Source organism: Trachemys scripta, chromosome 1, assembly GCF_013100865.1.
Source record: "Trachemys scripta elegans isolate TJP31775 chromosome 1, CAS_Tse_1.0, whole genome shotgun sequence".
Classification (NCBI taxonomy): Eukaryota; Metazoa; Chordata; order Testudines; family Emydidae; genus Trachemys; species Trachemys scripta.
This window is the reverse complement of record NC_048298.1, coordinates 81125071-81152790: the sequence shown is the minus strand read 5'-3', so window position 1 is coordinate 81152790 and position 27720 is coordinate 81125071. Positions and strand designations below refer to the sequence as shown.

The 27720-nt window shown below is 45.8% G+C and overlaps 1 protein-coding gene across 1 annotated transcript in view; it reads left to right on the top strand.

Annotated features, from left to right (window-relative positions):
- The first annotated feature begins 10724 nt into the window (after positions 1–10724).
- NTN4 (netrin 4) overlaps positions 10725–27720 on the top strand; it is a 151879-nt gene continuing 134883 nt past the window's right edge. Inside the window, exon 1 of the mRNA XM_034773068.1 lies at positions 10725–10822. The gene's annotated coding sequence lies outside the window, so the exon portion shown is untranslated. The remainder of the gene's footprint in view (positions 10823–27720) is intronic.

The window sequence follows — 27720 nt, the reverse complement described above, 5'->3', positions numbered from 1 at the left end:
GCATATCACTTAATTCCCCCCTACATGCCATCTTCAGTTCTTAAATGGAACTTCAGTGGTACATCAGGCCTAAGGTCCCAATTCAGCACAGTGCTAAATGCTTTGCTGAATAGGGATAGACTGATGAAGCAGGATCATTGTAGACAAACACATTGAAAAAGCAATGATTATGCATCACAAGATGTCATTTATTTTTCCAGTTGTAGCTTACTTTTAACTGAGGATAATACGTTGGTATCCTCCTGGTAAATGTAGTATAATATATTTGAGCAAAATACTCTTAGTAATATAGGTTTTCACTACAGCTTTTGCTCTTAAATCTCTGGTCGGGATGGGAGAGAGACCACCACATTTTTGTGCAGCTAATAAGATGTGTGGTTTAGCAGGGAAAAGGAACAGAATGGAAAATTGCTCATCTGTGAATGCTATTGTAGAGACCTCTGGACCTGACAAGTCCAAAGGAGAATGCTGATGCTCATTTTTTCCCTGAAGACTTAGCTGTGATTGAGTTCTTAAAATATGACTCAACTGCAGAAATGCATTCTCCCACTGGTGAAGAATGTGTTTGCTCCCCAATGTTTCGAGGCCAACATAAACTTGAAAAATGGCAGCTGTTGTTTTATAAGCAAGAAATATTACACCTCAAGACTGACTTCCCTCCACTGCCCCACCCCTAAATGTCGGGTAAACTTTCATGGCAATGCTTACATTTTTTATTTGATATGGAACAGCAAGCTGTATTTATTATAATCAAGTCAAACCAGATGCAATTTGAGTTCTCATTGTTTCTACTATGGAGAATATGTTGGAGTTTTCTACATCTGATGGACTCAATAATTTATTGATTTCATATTTTGAAATTGGGATGTACTGTACCTTAGCACTCTCTGGGAATAATAAGGTACTGAGCTTAACTGATTATTTATGATAGTCAATTATTTGCTTAGGCTGAAAAACCGCTGGGTTGATTCTGTTTCTAGTATATGTCTCCCTTGCTGAGATCCAGGAGGAGGTTGGAGGCGGGGGCTCAGACAAACTCCCTATCAAGTTGGCCTGTGTTCATTTTGGCTAGTTAAAGCCAGACTAATTAGGCTTCCACTTGAACTGGTTCAGAGGCTGCAACAATTGCAAAATATAGTTGCTCTTTTCCACTGAGGCAAGGAAATGTGTTATTCCATCCTAGGGATGCCAATTTTGGTTGGACATTTTCCTGGAGGTTTCATCGTATGACATAATGTTTAATTAAAGATTAATCTTTAATTCCTGGAGATTCCATGACAATCTGGAGGGTTGGCAACCCTAGTATTCCTACTTTTCCAGACCTGCATTGGCTATCAATATGCTACAGGATCAAATATGCTCAGTTTTGTTATAAAAAGTAGGATTGCCAACTTTCTAATTGCACAAAAGTGAACACCCTAGCCCCTCCCCTTCCCCGAGGCCCTGCCCCTTGCTCACTACATTCCCCCTCTCCCTTGGTGGCTCACTCTCCCCACCCTCATTCACTTTCACTGGGTTTGGGCAGGGGGGTTGTGGTGTGGGAGGGGATGAGGGATCTAACTGGGGGTGCAGGCTGTGGGGTGGGGCCATAAATGAGGGGTTTAGGGTGTGGGAGGGGGCTCTGGGCTGGGACAGGGAGTTGGCATGCAGGAGGTGATGAGGGCTCTGGCTAGGAGTGTGGGCTCTGGGGCGGGGCTGGGGATGAGGAGTTTGGGATGCAGGAGGGGACTCCAGGCTGGGAGGTGGGGCCAAGGGATTCGGAATGTGGGAGGGGCTGTGGGTTGAGACAGGGATTTGGGGTTTGGGAGGGGGTGCAGGCTCTGGGGTGGGGCCGAGGAGGAGGGGTTTGGGATGCAGGAGGGGGCTCTGGGTTTATGGGGAGCTCAGGGTTGGGGCGCGGGCTTACCTCATGTGGCTCCTGGTCAGCAGCGGGGCTAAGGCAGGCTCCCTGCCTGTCCTGGCACTGTGCTGCGCCCCAGAAGCGGCCAGCTGGTCTCGCTCCTAGGTATGGGGGCCAGGAGGCTCTGCGCACTGCTTTCGCCCACAGGCACGGCTCCCCCTCCCCCAGCTCCCATTGGCTGCAGTTCCCGGCCTATGGGAGTGCAGAGCCGGTGCTTGGGGCGGGGGCAGCATGCAGAGCCCTGTGCCTCCCCCGCCTAGGAGCTGGACCTGCTGGCCGCTTCCGGGGTGCAGCGCGGAGCCGGGACTGGTAGGGACTAGCCTGCCTTAGCACCGCCAACCGGACCTTTAACGGCCCAGTCGGTTGTGCTGACCGGAGCTGCCAGAATCCCTTTCCGACCAGGCATTCTGGTAAAAAATCAGACACCTGGCAACCCTAATAAAAAGCCCTTTCTGATTTAGGATCATGGTAGCTTGCCCGTTAAAGGCTGGAGCTAGCCAACCCTGATTACAGAATAAGTCACAGTTGGGAGAGATCAGAATGATTGCCATATGAAGTGCAGCAGGAGGCTGTAATAAAGGAAGGAAGTACAGGAAATTGTGACTCTGAAGCTAAGGGAGTTGTAACAGAGAAGAGCTCCTCCTAGAGACCCTCGCTGAGAGAAAGGTTTGGGCCTGGAATCCAGAACCGGAAGGCTAACTTTCAGCTCAGTAAGTACTAGACCAAGCTCCTACTAAAGATACTGATTAGTAGAAGGGTTTGGAGGCCTAGAAGTCAGAGGGCTGAGCTCCACACAGGTAAAGCCAGAAAGACTATGAGTTGGGGCCTACCTCTGGGAAGAAGGGCTAGGGATTGCCTTACCTAAAGAGAGAGAGTGAATGAACTCAGGTTGGGGACCTGGAAAGACAGTTTTTAAGAACTAAGTAAATGGGACCCCAGGAGGGGAATGTTTTAAATTACAGTACCTGTAAAGTGTGAGTTAAGGGGCCCTGAATAAGGGAGAAATTGGTAGTATGGCACCACAGACAGGCCACATGGGGCTGCTCAGGATGTGGCTGGCCTCTGTACAGCCATAAACACTTAAGCAATTGCCTTTTGCTTTATGTCATTGCCTAGCGGTTATGGTCATCTGAAACAAATCTGTGTTTGGTCCCTAGCTTCAGCTCAAAGCAGGGCTTTCCTGGCTGGGGTCCTCCAGTATGGACTTCCTTCCAAAGGGTGTCCTCTCAGTGGCTTCTTTTTGGACATGCTGCAAGCCTCATTTATTTTGGTTGGCCTGCATTTGAGCATTAGACTGAACTCTGCAACTCTTACAACAGCGAGCATGCCCAGGACCTGCTTGTGTGAGTAAGCTCTCCCCAGTATGCAGGTTGCACAGTCTAGTTCTTTCTCCTTGGTTTTGTGCAGATGTTACTTTTTTTTCTCTGTCCTTTGTGTCAGAAAGGTGGTGGTTTCTTTCTTGGCCTTATTAGAGAATATAGGAATGACTCTGATCCCCATGAATTAGTCTTACGTTAGGGGAATCTGCAAGTAGCAGGTCACATCAACTTCAACAACATTTCGGATGTCTGGATCTGCAATGTTGGTATAAGTCAGGGGTCGGCAACGTTCAGCACGTGGCTCACCAGGGTAAGCACCCTAGCGGGCCGAGCCAGTTTTATTTACCTGCTGACGCGGCAGGTTCAGCCAATCGCGACCCCCACTGGCCGCGGTTCGCCTTCCCGGGCCAATGGGGGCACATCGCTCGCCCGCGCCGCTTCTCGCCGCCCCCATTGGCCCGGGACGGCGAACCGCGGCCAGTGGGGGCCGCGATTGGCTGAACCTGCCGCGTCAGCAGGTAAATAAAACTGGCTCGGCCCGCCAGGGTACTTACCCTGGCGAGCCGCATGCCGAACGTTGCCGACCCCTGGTCTAAACTAACTAACCTATGTTTCAGTATTATGTGCTTTATATATTTTTTGTTCATATCTTTAAAAGAGTTGTTTTTTAAAGGAGATATTTATTCTGTCTTGTACAGCACCTAGCACAATGGGGTCCTGGTGCATGACAGTGGCTCTAAGGTGCTACTGCAATATAATAATAGTAGTTTTGAATAGTCTGTTTAATGCCATTTGCAAATGAGCACTATATAAATGTAATTTTGTTACTTTTTTAATAAGGAAAACTAAAATNGGGGGCACATCGCTCGCCCGCGCCGCTTCTCGCCGCCCCCATTGGCCCGGGACGGCGAACCGCGGCCAGTGGGGGCCGCGATTGGCTGAACCTGCCGCGTCAGCAGGTAAATAAAATTGGCCCGGCCTGCCAGGGTGCTTACCCTGGCGAACCGCATGCCGAACGTTGCCGACCCCTGGTATAAGTCATTGTAGAGTTTGGATTCAAATCTGGATTGAGATTCAGGTCTGAATGTAGTGCAGAAGTATTCAATTCCAGATGTTCAGTGTGAACCTATCTTTGATTCGTAAGTGCTGCTTTGACAGCTGAAATGTGGAATGATTGGAGGTGTTCAAATTTGAAATGGGGCCCCAAGTATTAAAACACTTGTGCAGGTTTTGGGAAATTGTCCCATTACAGAGTGACAGAGAAGACACAAACATGGATTTGAACTAAATATTTGATTTTTCTCCAGTCATTCAAAAGGAAAAGCTCTAACTCCCCTGAAAGGGAAGAAAGAAAGAAAAAAGGATAGCCTAAGGGGAGGGAGGAAAGAAAGACATTAAAGAACATAAGAGTCAGTATTTCCCATTATGAAAGGGGCTTTTTGGAGACATAAAACCCAGAACTACATTATTACAAGATTTCTTGTGATTTATGACAAATCTCATAGCTGACAGAAAATGCTTGACATAATTCAGTTAATATTACAGAAGGTCTTGGGTACAAGCTAGCACAAGCTTTTAACTCGTAAATTAAAATTCTTACACCAAGAACCTATGATAATGTAAAGAAACCCCACGTCCCAGCAACAATATCAGTGTTGTTTCTATGGAAACACTAAGTTGTTTCTTTACTGGCTTTATTTTCCTTCTTTAAAGAAATCTTGAATTTATTATACTTACATAAATCCCAAAGCATATTTCATACACACAGAGCCACTTGCAGTAGCTGATTTTACAAGGTACTGCTTTATGCAGTCCAGTTGTGAATTTGCAATAAATGTTGCTTTTACAAGGTACCGTACCCCTCAGTATGAGAGGTCAGAATCAAACCCACATTTTTCTTTGGAAGATATATATACAGGGTGTAAGCATTTGTCACTGAAATAATCAATCCAATGGAAATATGAAGACTTTTATGCTTTGAGATAAAGAGTAATGGGAGTTGAGTGTGCACAGAAAGGGGCATTTTATTATAAATATAATCTAACAAATCCCACATAAAGTACTGTGCCACAATTATTTCCCCCCCCCCCCCAACTTCTGTTCTGCAGCTGTAATCCTGGCTCTGCCCATTGACTTACTGTGTACTCCTGGGTAGTTCAATGAACTTCTCTCTATTTCCCCCGTTTTTACAATACATACAGCAGTTACCTGCTTCCTTCCCTGTTGTGAGGATTAATGCTATGCAGTGATATGAAGATGCAAACAGCTAGATAAGTGCTAAATGTTTTGCTTGAAAAATTGAGAACAAAATGAAAACATTATTTTGGTCAAAACGTTCTGTTGAAATTGGTTCAGAATGGGAAAATGTAGTTTCAAGTCAATCCAAAATGAAGAAAATTCACTTCAATTAAAGATCTCAAAGATGCTGCCAACACTATGGGGTTGAATGCCTTATGGCAGAAGACTCCAGAACCTCAGAGCTAGGATATCAGAACCGCTGGTGCAGGTGTGATCAAATGCCATGGAGAGCGCTGATGAGTTCATTTACCTAGGCTGCAAGCAGAGTTCAAATGATAGCAGCAAACAGGACGTTCTTTGACAAACTGGTCTCACTGCCTCCTGCTTGAAGTCTCTGTCTTGCTTATGGACACACAAATGTCTTCACACTGAGACAAACTTCAGGATCTAACAAACCTGCATATTACCTGTATCGCTATTCAGGTCAGAAACCTGGGCCCTCTTACTGTCAGACTCTGAGCAGCTAAGCACATTCCCTATGTGCTGTCACCGTCAAATCCTTAGCATAAACTGGTTTGACTTTGTAAAAGTCATAATCCTTGCAGACATCTGGCCTTCCTTCAGTTGATCATTGTACTGAAAACTGGCACTGCATGCTCTTCAGCCATGTCACCGGGATGGACAAAAACACCCCAGCACACCATGCTCTCAAACTCTCCATCGATATGTGAACAGGCACACTCCCTGACCCAATCTGGCATTGCCCCAGGGAGGACCCCCAACCTCCCCCCCCCCACACACAGAGTTTTGTAGATTCACAGGACTGAGCCACATCTGAGAACTTCACTACACAATTGTCTGGTGTGACATCATCCACCATGGCCTCTCTGGCTGGCGCAACACTTCTTAAGTATCCTATTTGTGTTTTGATGTTGCAGAACCTCAGTGTGTGCTCAGGGTAAGATTAAGGCAACTAAGGCACAACCTCATCTGGATTCCCTTTGGCCCTGCCCTGGTGTCCTGACTAGATTTTCTCCAGCAGGGCCCTAACCCCCAGAGATGGTAGCAATAGGGGCTCCTCAAGCAAGAGCTGTCTTGTTGGGTTGATGGGAGCCTACCAAAGCTGTTTGAGCAGGTGAGCCTCTGCACTACCTGGACCTCTGGTCCATCTCTTCAGGCAGCCTGGGATACGTCCTGGAGGAGGGAGAACTCAGCCCTTATTCACCCCTCTGAAGATGGGGCCTCTTCTGACAATATCCTGCAGAGACATGAGGGGCTAGTTACAGTGAGGGCACTATACACATAGAGCCCTCTGTTAGGGTAGTTTTGGCACAGGGTTTCAGAGTTAACAACCCAGTAAGATGAGGCAGGCAGTTGACACTTCTCAGAGCTATTGTTTCAGGCTCTCTGCAGACGCTGGCAGATGCTTTTGTTCATTATTTCAAGATTAGTGCTGCAACTATGAGAGTTAGAAACAATTTTTAATTAAAACTAAGATTTAAAAAAAAAATTATCACAGGACTCCAGGAGTTAGTACCCTAGGAATGGGTCCATAGTGGCAGTGTTTTAATCCAGTCCTGGGTGCTCTCAGCATTGTGCAGCATTGGTCCTCTTGTTAACTTTCTAACTTACCTTAAACTACTGTGACTCTGCATCCATCTGCGTATCCATTGAAAAATGATGCCCCACGAGTGCAGCTTGAGTGTTCTAGTCTATTTTATAACTGAGTCAATCTCCTTTTAGCAATCCATTGCTTCACCCTATCTGATTTCTGTGGTTTTTGCTTAAAACATATCACTAGATTTCTAAATTCATCCTTACACAACACTGACTAGCTTCTAATCAGCTCACTTCTCTCCAGGTGTTTTGTGATCTCATCCCTTAGGCAAAATCCAAAGTACATTCATATCACCAAGATTACAAATTTATAAACCTAATAAATTCCTGGCTCATTCCTAATTTCTTCCTAAAACCCTGGGTTAAACTTCTTTCTCTTCAGTTTTCTGGTGCCTTCCTTCTTGGAACTATTAAAGAACATAAGAATTGTCATGCCGAATCAGAATGCCAGTCCATCTAGGCCAGTATCTTGTCTCTGACTCTAGCCAGTACCGGAGAAAGGTGTAACAAATCCCCAAGTGGACAATTATGGAATAATCAGGAGAGCTGATTGGAATTTTGAAACAACTTTTTTTGTATGACAGTTTGTCAAACTCAAAATATTTAGCAGAAGCTGAATGTCTAAACTGAACATGCAGAATTTAGGTGACTACTTCTGAAAATCTGTCCCACTGTCAAATCACATGTACTGTGTTTAAAACCATTTGGACAAAAAATGGAGACAGCTGCTGTGAACGTGACCTAAACCGCTGAAGGATGACAATCCTTCCATGGAGCCCTCCTTAGGACACATCTACACTTAAAATGCTGCATCAGCGCAGCTACCGCACTTTAATGAAGACACTCTAAGCCAATGGGTCCCAAACTGGGGTTCATGAACCCCTGGGGGTTCGCGAAATGTTACAGGGGGTTCTCGGGAAAAAATTCCCTAATGGCGGACAGAGCTGTCCCTAGGGTGTGTCTCTAGGGCAGTATGGGGCAGCAGCCGGGAGCCCCTGGACTTCCAAGAGCTAAGCAGATCAAAGCAAGCATATCTATCACACTGATGCGATTTAAACTTCAAGACTCCTTATAAGAAACGGAAAGGGAGGTGAATATTTTTTGCTGTTTTTAAAATTAAATAGGCTGCTAATATTGTTTTTAAAATTATTATGAAGAACAAGTTTAAGCTTTGTTGTAACATGCACTGTTTGCCTGGACTGCTCAAGACCTGAATGCTTGTGTAGGAGGAACTCTCTGAGTTGGCTTCTTAAATACCTTCATGCTGTTTCACATCTGATGCTCCTTGATGAAACATAGGAGCCTTGTCTTATAACAGGCTTATTCAAAGTGATATAAGCTATGAAAGTAAGATCTTGGAAGAGTGTTGCCAATTTCATAATGTAATAAAAATACTGTAATGATAATAATTAATAATAAATAGTGTGTAATAAGCATGTCATAAAAACAAATTTTATATTTCCAAGATCACTGCTTTTATAATTTATACTCAAATAAAGGAGAAAAACCCTGGAAATATTCATTTTTAAGAGGGGGTTCACCAGACTTGACGTGTTAGTGAAAGGGGTTCACAGACTGTTAAAGTTTGGGAACCACTGCTCTAAGCCAAGCCGACAGGAGAGCTCTTTCGCCTTACTTAATCCACCTCCCTAACAGGCGGTAGATATGTCAGCGGGAGAAACTCTCCTGCTGACATAATGCTGTCTACATGGGGCAGGTTAGGTTGGTGTAACTATATTGTTCAGAGGTGTGGATTTTTCATCCTCCTGAATGACATAGTTATACTAATACAGGTCTGTAGTGTAGACCAGACCTTAGTTTCAAAGCCTAAAAGCTTTTCCACCTCTTCACTGAGGAGCTATTCTATCTCAACTGGCAGATTATCAGGATTGATAAACATTGTTGATACAGAGAACAGTTTGTAAAATATGTTCCCCACTTTCAGATTAGGTGTCCCTGACTTCATCTGCCCCACCCCAGGTATGGTCTTTAGAGTAGTGGCTTCTGTGTAACATGATACACCAACAATTGGCCTCCTCTAGTCCTGTGTTGCTAGCACATACACTTTGGACTTGATTTGTCTCACCCACTCTGAGGTAAAGCAGGAATGACTTCATTAAAATCTGTGGAGCAACAACCATGTAAAACTGTTGAAAGGAGAATCCAACCCAGTGTCCTTAAAATAATTCTGCCCTTCAGGTGTGTACATTCTTTTATGCCTATAATTCACTTGTATTACAAATGGCTTTACAACACCAGAAACAATTAGAGCTTTCTGGGCAGCTCTCAACAATTCATGCCAATAAATGCATGGGTCTATTTGTATTTAACTCAAGGTCTCATACTGTGCCCTTCACTACAGTATGTGAGGGCCTTCTCAAAGTGCATTAATTGATAAGACTAGCATCTGTCTTATATACACCTCTACCCCGATATAATGCTGTCCTCGGGAGCCAAAAAATTGTACCGCGTTATAGGTGAAACCGTGTTATATCAAACTTGATTTGATCCGCCGGAGCGCTGCTTTACCACGTTATATCCGAATTCGTGTTATACCGGGTCACGTTATATCGGGATAGAGGTGTAGTTCATTCTTTCTCCCAGGAAGGAAAATTGTGTGTGGAATTCTCTTGCGAACAGGAGTGGCTAATAGGGGAGTTTTGTGAGGGAGTTCTCCAGGTGAAGGAGGAATGATTACGTGACCCTTGGGGTAAGTTTGTTGTCTGTAGCATGTGTGTTCATGGTGTGCTTGCTGCTTGATTGAAATATACCATGTGGTCATGTTTTCTAAACCTTTAATCATTTTTTTTGTTGCTCTTCTCTGGACTTTCTCCAATTTGTCCACATCTTTCCTGAAATATGGCGCTCAGAACTGGACACAATACTCCAGCTGAGACCTAATCAGCGCGGAATAGAGCGGAAGAATTACTTCTTGTGTCTTGCTTACAACACTCCTGCTAATACATCCCAGAATGATGTTCACTTTTTTTTTTTTTTTTTTGCAACAGCGTTACACTGTTCACTCATATTTAGCTTGTGATCCAGTATGACTCCCAGATCCCTTTCTGCAGTACTCCTAGGGAGTCATTTCCCATTTTGTATGTGTGCAACTGATTGCTCCTTCCTAAGTGGAGTACTTTGCATTTGTCCTTATTGAATTTGATTCTGTTTACTTCATACCATTTTTCCAGTTTGTCCAAATCATTCTGAATTTTAATCCTATCCTCCAAAGTACTTGCAATCCCTCCCAGCTTGGTATCATCCGCAAATTTTAGAAGTGTACTCTCTCTGCCATTATCTAAATCATTGATGAAGATATTGAACAGAACTGGACCCAGAACTTGTTACAATGTATCAATGTGGGGGAAGAAATTAAGGATGTTATGGACCCCTGCTAAGAAGTCACAGGTACGGCTGTCCCTGAATTAGGATCTATCACCTAATTGATCTCAGTGCAAATAAAGATAAGGGACAAGAAAAGGTAAACTTAAAAAGGTGCTTTATTTAACATTAGGTAAGTATATGGGCAAAATATCTCAGTGACTTGCATGGGCATGAAGCCCAGATCCCTCTCCCTCTACAAATGACAGACAAAGGTATTTATACTTTACAGATCAAAGTTCGTCTGATCGTCTGCCTCGGCCTGGAGATGTTGGATCTGAACCTACCACTGTGCTTGGGGATGACAGGTGGCGCAGGAGGATCTCAGACCTTTGATTGCTGAACCAGGATCAGGATCACTTCTCAGGTAAGTAGCTGTGGTGGTTTCTCTCAGATCTTCTGGTGGTACTTGATCCGACTATGCGGGTGTGGGCTGCCGCTAGGGAGGACAGTACCCTAGAGCTTGTGTGTGGGGCTTTTATATCCTCTAGTTTCTAGGCAGATTAGTGACCACCTGACCAGTCCTTTTCCCGCCTTTCCACAGAAGAGCACTAAACTCAAACGTAGGGCGCCAAAGTTCCAAAGAGAAGGGTAGTCAACATGGCTGCCAAACAGCTACTAGCCACCATTCAAGATGGTGATTTTTAACATTACCATTTCCCAGGTAAATAATACAAGATATCACATAGACATAAATCAGAGCATGCATATTAAAACATAAATACATGAATAATGCTGTATAAACTGATCCCTGCGGGACCCCACTTGTTATGCCCTTCCAGCATGACTGTGAACCACTGATAACTACTCTGGGAATGGATTTCCAACCAGTTATGCACCCACCTTAGTAGCTCTATCTAGGTTGCATTTCCCTAGTTTGTTTATGAGAAGGTCATGCGAGACAGTATCAAAAGCTTTAGTAAAGTCAAAATATACCACCTATACTGCTTTCCCCCTATCCACAAGACTTGTTACCCTGTCAAAGAAAGCTATCAGGTTGGTTTGACACTATCTGTTTTTGACAAATCCATGCTGATTGTTACTTATCACCATATCTTCTAGATGTTTGATTGCTTAATTATTTGCTGCATTATCTCTCTGAGTACAGAAGTTAAGCTGACTGGTCTGTAATTCCCCAGGTTGTCCTTATTTCCCTTTTTATAGATTGGCACTATATTTGCCCTTTTCCAGTCTTCTGGAATCTCTCCTGTCTTCCATGACTCTTCAAAGATAATCATTGATGGCTCAGATATCTCCTCAGTCTGCTTCTTGAGTATTCTAGGATGCATTTCATCAGGCCCTGGTGACTTGAGGACCTCTAACTTGTCTAAGTATTTTTTAACTTGTTCTTTCCCTATTTTAGCTTTTGATTCTACCTCATTTTCTCTGTATTAACTATGTTAGATGTCCAATCACTACCAACCTTCTTGATGAAAACCGAAACAAAGAAATCATGAAGCACCTCTGCCATTTCCACATTTTCTGTTATTATTTCCCCCCTCCCCCCCACCATTGAGTAACGGGCCTACCCTGTCCTTGGTCTTCCTCTTGCTTCTAATGTATTTGTAGAATGTTTTCTTGTTACTCTTTATGTCTCTAGCTAGTTTGATCTCTTTTTTTGTGCCTTGGCCTTTCTAATTTTGTCCCTGCATACTTGTGGTGTTTGTTTATATTCATCCCTTGTAATTTGACCTAGTTTCCACTTTTTGTAGGACTCTTCTGATTTTTTAGATCATTGAAGATCTCTTGGTTAAGTCAGGGTGGTCTCTTGCCATATTTCCTATCTTTCCTACGCAGTGGGATAGTTTGCTCTTGTGCCCTTAATAATGTCTCTTTGAAAAACTGCCATAATATAATTACATTTAATATCCCTGTGGCAGGGAAAACACTACAGCAGCCCAATCCTGTAGCATTTAATTTCAGAAAGGGGTACTACACAAAAATGTGGAAGTTAGTTAAATAGAAATTAAAAGGTATAGTGCTAAAAGTGAAATCCTTGCAAGCTGCATGGAAATGTTTAAGACTCCATAATAAAGTCTCAACTTAAATGTATACCCCAAATTAAAAAACAGAGAACCAAAAAAGTGCCACCGTGGCTAACCAACAAAGTAAAAAAAGCAGTGAGAGACAAAGTCATCCTTTAAAAAATAGAAGTTAAATCCTAGGGAAGAAAATAGAAAGGGGCATAAACTCTGGCAAATGAAATATAAAAATATCATTAGGAAGGCCAAAAAAGAATTTGAAGAGCGGCTAGCCAAAGACTCATAAAGTAAGTTCATCAGAAGCAGGAAGCCTGCTAAACAACCTGTGGGGCCACTGGATGATCAAGATGCTCAAGGACGATGAGGCCATTGCAGAGAAACTAAATGAATTCTTTGCATCAGTCTTCACGGCTGAGGATGTGAGGGAGATTCCCAAACCTGAACCATTCTTTTTAGATGACAAATCTGAGGAACTGTCCCAGATTGAGGTGTCCTTAGAGGAGGTTTTAGAACAAATTGATAAACTAAGCAGTAATAAGTCACCAGATCAGATGGCATTCACCCAAGAGTTCTGAAGGTACTCAAATGTGAAATTGCAGAACTACTAACTACTGTAGTTTGTAACCTATCATTTAAATCTGCTTCTGTAACAAATGGCTGAAGGATAGCTAATGTGGCACAAATTTTTAAAAGGGCCCCAGAGATGATCCCAGCAATTGCAGGCCGGTAAGCCTGACTTCAGTACCGGACAAATTGGTTGAAACTATAGTAAAGAATAAAATTGTCAGACACATAGATAAAAATAATTTGTTGGGCAAGAGTCAACATGGTTTTTGATGAGGCATGATTTCCCTTTACAATCTACTAGAATTCTTTGAGGGGGTCAACAAGAATGTGGACAAGGGGGATCCAGTGGATATAGTGTACTTCAGAAAGCCTTTGACAAGTTCCCTCACCAATGGAATAAGAGGGAAGGTCCTCTCAGTGACTGGTAACTGGTTAAAAGATAGGAAATAAAGGGTAGGAATAAATGGTCAGTTTTCAGAATGGAGAGAGATAAATAGTGATGTCCCCTCAAGGGTCTGTATGGGGACCAGTGCTATTCAACATATTCATAAATGTCCTGGAAAAAGCGGTAAACAGTGACGTGGCAAAATTTGCAGATGATGATACAAAACTACTCAAGATACACCTCTACCCCGTTATAACGCGACCCTATATAACACGAATTCGGATATGATGCGGTAAAGCAGTGCTCTGCGGGGGAGGGGCTGTGCACTCTGGTGGATCAAAGCAAGTTCGATATAATACTGTTTCACCTATAACGCGATTTTTTTGGCTCCCAAGGACAGCATTATATCGAGGTAGAGGTGTAGTTAAGTCCCAAGCTACAAAAGGATCTCACAAAACGGGGTGACAGGATAACAAAATGGCAGCTGAAATTCAATGTTGATAAAGGCAAAGTAATGCCCATTGTAAAACACAATCCCAGCTATACATATAAAATGATGGGGTCTAAATTAACTGTTACCACTCAAAGAAAGAGATCGTGGAATCATTGTGGATAATGCTTTGAAAACATCCTCTCAAAGTGCAGCAGCAGTCAAAAAAGTGAACAGAATGTTGGGGAATCATTAAGAAAGGGATGGATAATAAGACAGAAAATATCGTATTGCCGCTACATAAATCCACGGTATGCCTACATCTTGAATACTGCATGCAGATATGGTCGCCCCATCTCAAAAAAGATATATTAGAATTGGAAAAGGTTCCAAAAAGGGCAACAAAAATGATTAGGGGTATGGAACAGCTTTTGTAGGAGGAGAGATTAAAAAGACTGGGACTTTTCAGCTTGGAAAAGAGACGACTAAGGCGGGGATATGACAGAGGTCTATAAAATCATGACTGATTTGGAGAAAGTGAATAAGGAAGTGTTATTTACTCCTTCTCATAACACAACTAGGGGTCACCCAAAGAAATTAATAGGCAGCAGGTTTAAAACAAAAGGAAGTGTTTTTTCACGCAACGCAGTCAACCTGTGGAACTCTTTGCCAGAGGATGCTGTGAAGGCCAAGACAATAACAGGGTTCAAAAAAGAACTGGATAAATTCATGGAGGATAGGTCCATCAATGGCTATTAGCCAGGATGAGCAGGGATAGTGTCCCTAGCCTCTGTTTGCCAGAAGCTGGAAATGAGTGACAGGAGATAGATCATGTGATGATTATCTGTTCTGTTCATTCCCTCTGGGGCACGTGGCATTGGCCACTGTTGGACAACAGGATCCTGGGCTAGCTGGACCTTTGGTCTGACCCAGTATGGCCATTCTTGTGCTCTTATTATTTCCACATGCTGTCAATTTTTGTTATATTTTATGATAGAGCTTTTAAGTACACTAATTGGCTCAGCAGTTTGCGCTAAACTGGGTATGAAGTCTTAGGCTTCAGTAATACTTATGCATGTGCTTATCTTTAGCCCACAGTGATAGGTCCATTGGCTTCAATGGGACTCCTCACAGTTCCTAAAGTTAAGCATGAGCGTAACTCTTTATGGGATGGGGGCCTAAACTACCCTCTTGTCCTTGGAAGTGGTCCTTGCAGAAGTGACTTGAGGGTGAGACACTGTATGGGATACTTGTGCTACCACTATCACAGCTGTCCCAGTTGTGAGGATAGAGGATTTCAGGGCTGTCACAGGGCACTTTTCACTAGATATAAATTCCTTTTAAAAAAAAAAAAGGAGGGGGGCGGGGGGGAATAGTGTTCTCTTTTCTTGTGAACCTAAAATGATTTGACTTTTGGACTCGTGCCTTATACCACAAAATGAGATATGTAATAATTGCCCAGAAAAGTATAGTCTGTCATGCTTTAAAATGTCTCCCTTATTACTTAATTGTCTTGTACTCTTTGGCAATAATTTCTCCCACACAATCTCCTAACATAATTTGGCAAAAGAAATGTGGAGGGGGGAACCCTGGGAAGGAAAAGAGAGAAATAGGTATATCTCCATATATTATATTCTCTCATAGAACTGGAAGGAACCCCAAAATGTCATTGAGTCCAGCCCCCTGCCTTCACTAGCAGGACCAAGTACTGATTTTTTCTCCAGATCCCTAAGTGGCCCCCTCAAGGATTGAACTCACAACCATGGGTTTAGGAGACTAATGTTCAAACCACTGAGCTATCCCTTCTCCCCAAAGGCAGGGAAAGAATTGTTGCCAGCCTGGGGATACAGAGGGCGAGAGAGAGCAGTTGGGGAGCTAGACAATGAGGAAAAATAAACAGAACATGGTGGGAGGGAAATATATGGGGGATCTGGGGAGAGACATAGAAGACAAAGAAAAGACTGGGACCCAGGAAAATTTTGTTCAGAGTTACGGACACTCCCGAGGTGTTTGTAACTCTGAGGTTCTACTGTAACTTCAGAGGATTTTGATAAAGACTTTGCAGTTTAGTGTACGCGTGGGGGGCTTTTTCATGATTCACATAAAGCAGTAGTACCCGCAGAAAGATTTCCCAGCTCAGTAGTATATCATGGACATGTTCATCATGCTGGGTATACCACATGACTGGAGGGAAGCACTGTAGGTGTTCCAAGCCCGAGGCCCTTCAGATTGTCTTGCTCTTGGGTGGTTTCCCATAAATGCTCCCAGATTCCCAAGAAATAACTGGGGATTCCTTAATTAAGGCTGCCTGAGATCAAAGATGCAATTATTTAGTTACAGATGGCAGCCCAGTACAGGGGAATGACATCCCAGAGTAACCCCTCCACACAGTCCTCTTGCCTGCGTACTGCAGCCCTTTGTCCTCCTGGTGAGACTACTCCTGGCCTCCTGTCAGCAACACAGTGTGTCTCTATCCAGCTCTCAAGCCTTCCACTTCCAGCTCTCAGGCTGCAGGCTATGAATGAAGTAAGATCCTCTGGATCCCTGCACGCTCCCAAGCTGTCTGCTATCCAGCCTTCCCTGCATAGCCAGCTCCCAAGCTCCTGTTTCTGGCCTGCTACTCTGGCTCTAAGGCTGCTCCCAGCTCTCCCCTGAGCCAGGTCTCCTCTGTCCTCAAATACAGTAACTCCTCACTTAACATTGTAGTTATGTCCCTGAAAAATGCAACTTTAACATCATTTCACTTAAACAAATCCAATTTTCCCATAAGATTTAATATAAATGCGGGGGGTTAGGTTCCAAGGAAATTTTTTGGGGCCAGACAAAAGGCATTATGTACTGTACTGTGGTGGGGAGGTGCCCCTGGCTTACCCCTGGGGCTCAGGGCTGGGGTGCAGGGTCTGGGAGGGAGTTAGGGTGCAGGAGGGCACTCGGGGTGGGGATGCGGGAGGAGGCTCAGGGCTGGGGCAGGCAGGAGGTACAGAGCACTTACCTGGGGCAGCTCCTGTTTGGTGCAGGGCGTGTGCAGGTGGCTCTGTGCAGCGTGGCACTGCCCCCATGGCTGCAATTCTGGGAGCTGCGATTCTGAGAGCCGTGATTCTGGGAGCTGCCCTCTCCCCCCGGTAAGCAGGGCCACCCAGAACGCAGGGGCTTTAGGGCCTGCAGGGCCCTGGGCTAAGGGGGCCCCGGGGCCCTGGCCTACAGCTCTAAAGTCCCTTTCAGAATGCGGCCCTGCGAGCACGGGCTGGAGGACTCAGGAGGAGCAAGGGCAGCCACGCAGCCAGCAGCCGGAGACAAGCGGCACTTTCCCCTTCAAAGCGCCACTTCTCTCCAGCCAGCTTTGAAGGGGAAAGTGCTGCTTCTCTCTGGCCGCTGGCTGTACAGCTGCCCCTGCTCCTCCTGAGTCCTCCAGCCCGTGCTTGCAGGGCCGCATTCTGAAAGGGACTTTAGAGCTGTAGGCCAGGGCCCCGGGGCCCCCCTTAGCCCAGGGCCCTGCAACCCCTAAAGCTCCTGCATTCCGGGTGGCCCTGCCTGCCAGGGAGGAGGGACAGCTTCCCCGCTCCCTCCCTCCCGCCCTCCCAGAAAGTCCTAAGCTGGGAAGTGCTGGGAGGGGGAGGAGGCAGAGAAGAGGAACTTGTGCAATGCTCCCTTGTAAAGTCAGCCAAACTATGTTATAAGGGAGCATTGCACAACTTTAACTGAGTATGTTCCTTAATGGAGCAGCGACATAACTTCGAAACAACGTTAAGGGGGCGGGGGGGGGGGACGTTAAGTGAGGAGTTACTGTAGTACTTTCTTGTGCTTGTTAGTGAGCCCTCTTCTGGCTGGAAGTTGAACTGGATGGTAACCAGCAACAGAGGGTCCTGTGGCACCTTTGAGACTAACAGAAGTATTGGGAGCATAAGCTTTCGTGGGTAAGAACCTCACTTCTTCAGATGCAAGTAATGGAAATCTCCAGAGGCAGGTATAAATCGGTGTGGAGATAACGAGGATGATATCCATCCGTTTGCATTTGGAAAGGAAGATGATATCTGTCTGTATTTGTGCAAGTTTCCCGTGCTCAGTAATGACTTACTGTAAGTACTAGGGACCAGACAATTAAATTAAAATGTTTCACTGTCATAGGTTGTTTTGGCACCTAAATTTCATAATCTTTTTGATATTTAGAGGTCAATAATGCAGAAAAGCAAGGGAGCCAGCAGGAGCAAAGGTTACCTGAGATCCAAAGAAAATGTAAAAAGCAACAGAGGGTCCTGTGGCACCTTTAAGACTAACAGAAGTATTGGGAGACTAACACGGCTACCCCTCTGATACTTGACACCAAAGAAAATGGTGACTGCAATAATCTAGTGAGTAAATTGTGGATTCTATTGCAAGTCATGTTTACTCCCCACCAACACCTTTCTCTTCTCCCCCCGATCCATGTGCAGATTAGCTGGTTCCCCTTCATTCCAGCTTGTCCAAAATGTGTGGTAAAGAGGAAAAAATACTTAGAGCTATAGTTTGTGGATAAAAATCAGCTGCACATGAAAAATAATTGATGTGATTTTCAAACTACTATGGTTTGGGAAATGAAATGCCTAATCAACTCTTACACTCAGAATGAACAGGGAGCCTACATTCTTATATGCCTTGGAAGAGAGCATTGTTTAAATGGTTAGCTGTGGACGCACAGGGCCTGATTCACCCACAGTCAGTGCTGGGTTCTGCTGGCTTAGAACATGGTGGAAGTAGAAACAGTTTGTTGGGAGGCAGGGGGAATATAGGCGGCAGTGAGAAAAGGTGGCCCCAAACTCCCTTCTTAATGGGGTACCGGTACAAGGCCACCAAAGACCAAACAATTGGCAGTGCTGGCCAGGGAGGCATTGTGGTTATGGCACATCCCTTCTGGTTGGGATCCCAAGGAGGCCATTTAAACTTCCCCTTCCTTGCCAAAAACACTGAGGGAGGCCAATGATGGAAACACTGCTTGCGTCCACCCCCAGGAGATGAATCCCCCTTTGGGGAATGGAGGGCGCTGGGGCAGCAGGGAGACTCTTTTGTGGACTAACAGGGCTGATACTGGGCACAAAGTTAAAAGGAGTCAGTGCTTTGGCAGCCCATTTCAGAAGTGGGTCAGTGTGTGATTGATAAAAGGATCATCCCTTTTTGTAGTCACATGCAAGAGGTAGAAGAATTCACACACTGACACTGCTTCAGCTTTGATTCTACATAGAGTATATTAAGATTTTGATGGGAAAAACTCTGGGATTTCCTTTTCTTCTCTCTTTTCATGTTCCCTAATGAATCTCTACATTTTTCCAAGTGGCAGGCAGAAACAGGGTGCATTCCATTCTCATTACAGGCTTCTTAGGAATAGCGCTATCATTCCCATGTTACTGTGACTTGACTTCCAATTACACTAAATCCCATGAACGGGCTTTTATTCTGCTATGCATGCTGGTCCAGCATGCCAAATACTTTGCTCAAAAAGCTGATCACAGTGTACAGTGAAAAGTAAAGTTCGCTGGTTTCTTCATTTATTACTGGGGTTCTGACTGATATCAAAACACAGCTTAGCTTTAAAAAGAACTGAATGAGGAAGTGAGAGTCTTTAGGCACTGCTTTACACTATCCTGTTGCTAACTTGCTCACAGGAAACTGAAGAGCCAAACTGTCTCAAAATGTAATGAGTCAGTGAAGTGCTTTCTCTACTTGCTTGATAACAGTTGGAAGAATTTCAGTAGTTTGCGAAAAAAGAAAAAAGCACAAGGGTTATAAACCAAACGCTTTAAAAAAAATTTGAGATGGGTCTGGTTTGAAAGCCCAAGAGCTAGCTAACTTAGGGTCTGATCCAAAATCCCTGGAAATCATTGGAAAGACTCCCATTGATTTCAGTGGAATTTGATTCAGGCTCTTGTTTTCTTAAAATAGGCAAATCTCTAGTCCTAGTGACAAACCTCTCTGTAAAATGACATACTAATATACAGACTTTAAAAGCCTCAGCTTGTAGCCAGAGGATCAGATTCTTCCCCTTACCTCAGCAGTGGCTTAAGTTTATACAGGACCCAGATCTACCAAAATTTTGGGGTTTTCCACAGAGAAAGACTCTTCCTTCAGCCCATGCCACTATGACCAGAGTGGAATTGCTTGCCCATGTGAGGTGGACTAAAGATGTAGCTTCATATGTCTTGTCTACATTGGAGAATTCTCCCAGACATTCTAACCAGGTTCCATTTTAAAACCAATTGGAGTCAAAAGCCTCAGGCAGGCACAATCATTTTTATAAACCTGTGTAGACAAGATCTTAGGGACCTCCTTACTACTCATCCCTTGAGGGTTCAGTTGTAGATAAGAGGGAATCCTCACTCAGAGATCCTAATTAGTCTCTCATTACTGACACCATAAGTGTTCTTCTTCTAGCACACACAATGTAAGGATAAACCAAGCCACAAGACAATACACGAACCACATGTCTTTACAAGTGTAAGCACCCTAGTCTTGTGATCCTTTTGTATTATATTGCAACATATCACTTCAGTCTAATTACTGAAAGGAGTGGAGAGTGGATAGTGTGATGCTGCAGACGCCTCGCTTTTCCAATACTTTGTTCACTGCCATTCGCACACACCCAACAATTAAAACCCTTTTTATGTCAGTCACCAAATATTTACAGAAAACACAGCAAAAATATGAGCCAGAAATCTCTTTGGTGTGTTTTTCATGACCTATGGCTGAAATTCACCCCTTTGCAGAAGGCCCTGTTCATCACTTTAGCCTTTAATGCAGGGCTTAAGGCAGAGGTTCTCAAACTGGAGGGCGGTCCCCCAAGGGGGCATGGAATGTATTGGTGGGGGGTCATGAGAAGCTTTAGGGGGGAAAAAACAACTTACGGTGCACATTTTCCCCACGGCTATGAATAACAAGCAAAGATGATTCCTCCAGGCATATCAGGTCCTCAGAGGGCACTGTGCATTTTGACAGATTTCTGTTAAGTTTGCATAGCATTATACAAAGTAGTTGCCATCTGTACGTATAATCCATTTTCTACAATACGGTGTTGCACATTTAATTGTAAGCGTGGACCATAAATCGCGATTTTGCTTTAGCTCTTATTACAATGGATGGTTGGCTCATTCATGCAGCAGGGAAAAAAAAAACAACTCAAGTGAAAACAAAGAAGCCAAAAATGATTCAAGTGAAGCACCGCTGCAGCATAAAGCAGTATATGTACTTGTATGGTGGGGGTGGGGCGTAAACTACTACGGACACAAAGAAGGGGGGGGGGGGGCAATCAAATAAGTTTGAGAGCCACTGGCTTAAGGGTGCTCAAGCGTTCCAGAGGGCACTGCGGGCAGGCCTTCTTCTCCACTGAGATAAATTTCACTGTCAGAAAGTAAACATGGAATAATCTACAATTGGGTGCGTAGTGAATTAATCTGGATTCCTCGCGTTTTGCTAGAGCCATTCAGGAATAGTGCAAAACAGCTGATTAGCATGACTTTCACATGGAAATGTTTTGGAGGCTTAAGACACAATTTATAAGACGTTGTCCATTAGTGGCAGATGGCCTGATGCTGCTGCAATATCTGAATACCTTTTGGGTCAGATCCATGTGAACCAGCATCATGCCATTGACTTCTATGGAACTATGTCAATCTAGATCAGCTGAGGGTGTGGCCCCATGGATTCTAAAGCTGCAGTACATTTTCACTGCACTATGCCATCCCGCTAGAACATCTGCAGATGAATTTTATTGTACTTTTGTTTTCAGAGGAATGAATGCTGCATAGCTGTAGGACAGAAAAAACCTGCGGGCATTCTTGTGGGCTAATGAGATTGTATATCACAATTAAAACATTTGAACTAAAACTAGTTATCCTGCAGTTATGTTCATTGGAAAAGAATGTTCATATCTTATCCCCCCCTCTAGCACTAGACAGTGATGTTCCCTTTGGATAATAGCTCTGCCCCTGATACAGGATTGAACTTCCCACCATTCTCCTATCTGGAACTGGGAGTGAACTCACTGGCAGAAGCTAAATGACACACATGACAGTGCTTATATCTGATTACTTTAAGCGGAATATCTGTAAAACTGCACCTCACCCAAAGGCTTTTTGTTAAACTATAACAGGAATACACATACTTACATGGATGCCAATACAAAGAGGGGTGATCTTTGAACAGACTTCTAGTTAAAAAGTAAACCTTATTTTTTACTTTTTTTGAGATTTTATGCAAAAATATGCATATAGTCCAAACTGATTTAATAGTGCAATGGGGATCATTTCAGGGAAGTATTTTTCTAAAATTAGCTTGGTATGCGTGCTTTTAAAAGTCAGCCCCAGAACATCCTTCCCACAAAGAGGACCTCACAGAATTCCCTTAGCTCATCGTATTGGGAGCTCAGGATTTGGTCCCAGCAGCAAAGGCTAAAGGACTCTTCTCAAATGTGGGTGAGACCCTCAGGATCTGTAGAAGTCCCAGAGAAACCACAGGAGGCCAGAACCATCTGCATGAGTCCCTTTGCCCCTGTACTGGTTCTGCTCCTATATGGCCCCCACAACAACCTGGCAGCACAGCTCCATTGCAGCCATGTTACCATGGCCTTTCCCTGGCCATGGCAAACCCCAGCGCTCCCAGGATGCATTATTTTTTCTGATTAATTTCCACAGTGCTTGAGAGAGGACAATATGTATTCTCCTGGCCCTGTGACAGACCCACCCATTCCTGCCCCTTTCTGCACACTGAGTCTCCATCCCTTTCTCTAGCATCTGCTGATGTGGTGGCTGAGCCCCCATCCGGGGGAAGGGGCAGGAGCTCCCATGTGCAAAGGAGACCCTTCTTGTGTGGAGCTAGTGGGGGATAGTCTAGGCCTAAGTCATTAACAAATACATTCAGATTATGTGATTGCTCTTTAAGTAGCTCTTGCAATTCCAATATTGTATAAGAAATATTAGCACCATTTTGTAATCATATTTCTCGAGTTCAGTAAGGCTTTTCATACCGTCTCACAGGACCTTCTCATAAGCAAACTAGGGAAATACAGCCTCAGTGAACCTACTGTAAGATGGGTGCACAACTGGTTGGAAAACTATACTCAATGAGTAGTTATCAATGATTCACAGTTAAGCTGGAAGGGCATATTGAGTGAGGTCCTGCATTGATCTGTCCTACATCCAGTTCTGTTCTATATCTTCATAAATTACTTGGATAATGGCACAGAGAGTACACTGAAAAAGTTTGCAGATGGTACCAAGCTGGAAGGGATTGCAAGTGCTTTGGAGGACAGGATTAGAACTCAAAATGATCTTGACAAACTGCAAAAATGGTTTGAAATAAAGAGGATGAAATTCAATAAGGACAAATGCAACGTGCTGCACTTAAGAAGGACTTATCAATTGCACAAATACAAAATGGGAAATGACTGTCTATGAAGGAGTACTGCCTACATGGATCAGGGGGTATAGTGGATCACAAACTAAATATGAGCCAACAATGTTATATTGCTGCAAAAACCATGAGCAACATTCTGCATTCGCAGAAATGTTGAAAACAAGACATGACAAGTAATTCTTCCACTCTACTCAGCACTATAAGGCTCAACTGAAGTACTGTATCCAATGTTGGGCACCAATTTCAGGAAAGATGTGGACAAACTGGAGAAAGTACAGAGGAAAGCTAATCTAAAATGATTAAAGGTCTAGAAAATGAGGAAAGAATGAAAAAAATTGGGCTTGTTTAGTCTTGGGAAGAGAAGACTGAGGCCTTGGCTACACTTACCCGGTAGTTCGACGGCTGGAAATCGAACTTCTGGGTTCGACTTATCGCGTCTAGTCTGGACGTGATAAGTCGAACCCGGAAGTGCTCGCCGTCGACTGCGGTACTCCAGCTCGCCGAGAGGAGTACCGCGGAGTCGACGGGGGAGCCTGCCTGCCGAGTGTGGACCAAGGTAAGTTCGAACTAATTCGAACTAAGGTACTTCGAACTTCAGCTACGTTATTCACGTAGCTGAAGTTGCGTACCTTAGTTCGAATTAGGGGGGTAGTGTAGACCAAGCCTGAGTGGGGACATAGTTTTCAAGTATGTAAAAGGTTAGTATAAAGAGCAGGGTGATAAATTGTTTTCCTTAACCACTGAGGACATGGCAAGAAGTAATGGGTTTATATTGCAGCAAGGGAGATTTAGATTAGACATTAGGAATGAATTCCTAACTGTAAGGATAATTAAGCACTGGAACAAGTTACCTAGGGAGGCTATGGGATCTCTGTCATTGATGGTTTTTTAAGAACAGGTTAGACAAACACCAATCAAAGATGGTGTAGATAATACTTAGTCTGGCCTCAGTGCAGGGGACTGGACTAGATGACCTATCAAGGTCCCTTCCAGTCCTATATTTCTATGATTCTAATAGCTATTAGCCAAGATTGTCAGGGATGTAACTTCATGCTCTGGGTGTCCCTAAACCACTAGCTGCCAGAAGGTGGGACTGGATGACAGGAGATGGATCACTCGATAATTGCCCTATTCTGTTCATGCTCTCTGAAGCATCTGATATAGGCCAGTGTTGTAAAACAGGATGCTGGGCTAGATGGACCATTGGTCTGACCCAGTATGGCTGTTCTTATGTTCTGAAGTACTGGACACAGGTAGGGGGTCAACAGATTTTTCTGTTAGTCTGTCTGTTTGAAATCATGAAACAGGAAGGTACAAATCTGAATGATTTGAAACAACTGTTGTACTCACTAAAAGTAACGGAGCATAAATACTGATTGTGTGAAATGCAAGACCATTGGGGAGAGAGAGATGCTATAGATCAGGGTTTCTCAATCCAGATTTGGGTTGCCAGAATGGGTCAGAGTTGCATGGGAGATCTGTGAGGAGGTGAGGCAAAGAGGGTGGCATGTTCTTCCCCCATGGGGGTGAGGGGTCCATGGGGAAGGTTTGAAGAACCCAACTTGCACTCATCCTGCCACAGTGGCTCCTGCTGCTCTACTCCCATGGGACTGGTTGGGCTCAGCTCCCCACACCAGGTATTGTGAGCAGTGCATGGAGTCTCAGCATCACTCACTTTGGTCCAGCTGCCCCTCCATCATGATGTTGGGGGTCTGGCTGGGCCAAACTTGAGTGAGGAATGTTGTGACCCTGGTCACAATACCATTCACACATGCACGGCCAGCCCCCTGTTGGCGGGAGGGAGGCCTGACCCAAAGCCAACCAGTGGTGTGACCCTGGAGGTTGTAACACCTGGACCAGGGAGTGGAGTCAAGCCTGTGGGACAGGAGCTGCAGGAGCCCCTGCTGTAGGATTGCCAGGCATCCAGTTTTTTACTTGAATGTCCAGTCAAAAAGGGACCCTGGCAGCTCCGGTCAGCACCGCTGACCAAGCCATTAAAAGTCCAGTCAGCGGTGCAGTGGGGCTAAGGCAGGCTCCCTGCCTAACCTGGCTTTGCACAGCTCCTGGAAGCAGCAGCCATGTCCAGCTTGTAGGCGCAGCGGTGGCCAGGGAGGCTCCGTGTGCTGCCCCGCCCCGAGTGTCGGCTATGCAGCTCCCATTGGCTGGGAACCGCAGCCAATGGTAGCTGTGGGGGCAGCACCTGCGGATGCAGGCAGTGCACACCGCGCAGAGCCACCTAGCTGCCCCTGCGCCTAGGAGCTGGACATAGCAGCCACCTCCAGGAGCCACGCAAAGCCAGGGCAGGCAGGGAGCCTGCCTTAGCCCCGCTGCACTCCACCTGGGAATCACCTGATGTAAGTGCTGATCCACTGGAGCCCGCACCCTGAACCCCCTCCCACACTCTAACTCCCTGTCCATGGTCAGAACTCCCCCTGTACCCTAACTCCCTCCCAGAGCCTGCACCCCAACCCCATGCTTCAGTCCTGAGCCCCCTCCCAGAGCCCAAATCCCTCGGGGAAGGGGTGGGGCAAGGGTGTTCGGTTTTGTGCGATTAGAAAGTTGTCAACCCTACCCTGCTATGGTATACGTGATGTACTTATTTAGTATTTCATAGGTTAATTTGTATATTATATATTGTGGATAAGAAATATTTAGTGAGCCAGATGTACTTTGCAGTCAAGTTATTTACTGGGCCATGACAGACCATCAAGGTTTACAAATGAGGGTCCAGAGCTAGGACATGAGCAGTCAGGCCTTGTGGTCGGAGCTGGAGTCAGGAACCAGGCAAGGAGTAGGGCTGGATCAGACCAGAGCAGGAAAGGAGCAAGTTTGGGGTGCCCAGGCAGACACAGGAGCGATTGCAGCTGCAGATGTGAGCTTGTTGCAGCCAGTCACCTGCTACTGCTGCTAAGCTTCAAAGAGGCCAGCTGGCTCCCCTCCATCAATCAGGCAGTTCTGCTGTAGCTCAGCTGTTGATTAATCTGCCTGGAGGCTGAGCTAATTAGTCCCAGGCTCAGCTGCAGGCCCTTATTCCTGACAGTACCCCCACCTCAGTGGTGCCTTCTTAGGGTTCCCAGGTGTCCGGTTTTCAACTGGAACACCTGGTCAAAAAGGGACCCTGGCGGCTCTGGTCAGCACTGCTGACCAGGCTGTTAAAAGTCTGGTTGGTGCGGCTGGCAGGCTCCCTACCTGGCTCCGTGTGGCTCCCAGAAGGGGCCGGCATGTCCCCACTCTGACTCCTAGGCACAGGGGTGGCCAGGGGGGCTCCAGGCACCACCGCCGCCCTAAGCACCAACTCCACAGCTCCCATTGGCCGGGAGCCACAGCCAATGGGAGCTGTGGGGGCGGCACCTGCAGATGGAGGCAGCGCAGAGCCCCCTGGCCCCTCACCTACGAGCCAGAGGGACATGTCGACGCTTCTGGGAGCTGCCCAAGGTAAGGGCTGTCCAGAGCTCGCAACCCCTCCCATGCCCCAACCCCCAGCCCTGAGCCCCCTTCCACAGCCAAACTCACTCCCGGAGCCCGCACCACTCCTGCACCCCAAACTTTTGCCTCAGTCCTGAGCCCCCTCCTGCACCAAACTTCCTCCCAGAGCCCGCACCCCCTCCTGCACTCTGAACCCCTCAGCCCCAGCCCAGACCCCTCTCATGCACCCCAAACCTCTCATCCCCGGCCCCATCCCCGAGTCTGCACCACCAGCTGAAGCCCTCACTCCCTCCTGCACCCCAAACCCCTGCGCCAGCATGGAACCTCTTCCTGCACCCCGAACCCCTCATTTATTGCCCCATCCAGAGCCCGCACTGCAAGCCCAGAGCCCGTACCCCCTCCCACACCCCAAACCCCTTCCTCAGCCTAGAGCCCCCTTTCACACTCTGCATCCTTCAGCCCCACCCCCCAGCCCGGAGCCCCCTCCTACACCTCAAATCTCTCATCCCAGCCCCATCCCAGAGCCCACTCCCCTAGCCAGAGCCTGCACCCCCACCCACACCCCAACCCCCTGCACCAGCCCAGAGCCCCCTCCCACACCCTGAGCCCCTCATTTCTGGTCCCATCCTGGAGCCCACACCCCCAGCCACAACCCTCACCCCCTCTCGCTCCCCAACCCCTTGTCCCAGCCCAGTGAAATGAGCGAGTGACTGAGGGTGGGAGAGAGCACTAGAGAGAGGGGGGATGGAGTGAATGGGGGCGGGGCCTCAGGGAAGGGGAAGAGCAGGAGGTGGGGCAAAGGTGTTCAGTTTTGTGCTAATAGAAAGTTGGCAACCCTATGCTTTCTAGAAACCCTTGGGCCTGTCTGCTCAAAGTGAATATGGTGGAAGTCCTGCAGCAGGTTCGGTGCATGGATATTCTCCATAGCTTTGGTCATCGAGCGGCGAACAGCAGAGGCTAACAGCGGGAGTTTGCCTGGGAGCTGTCCGAGAGGAGGTACGCTAAGTGCTGCATTAGGGGGGCTGTGTTGGTGAGTATCTGAGTGTCTGCTGCTGGGACAGTTGGTCAGTTTGACCGTGTGCTTGATTGCTTGCTTG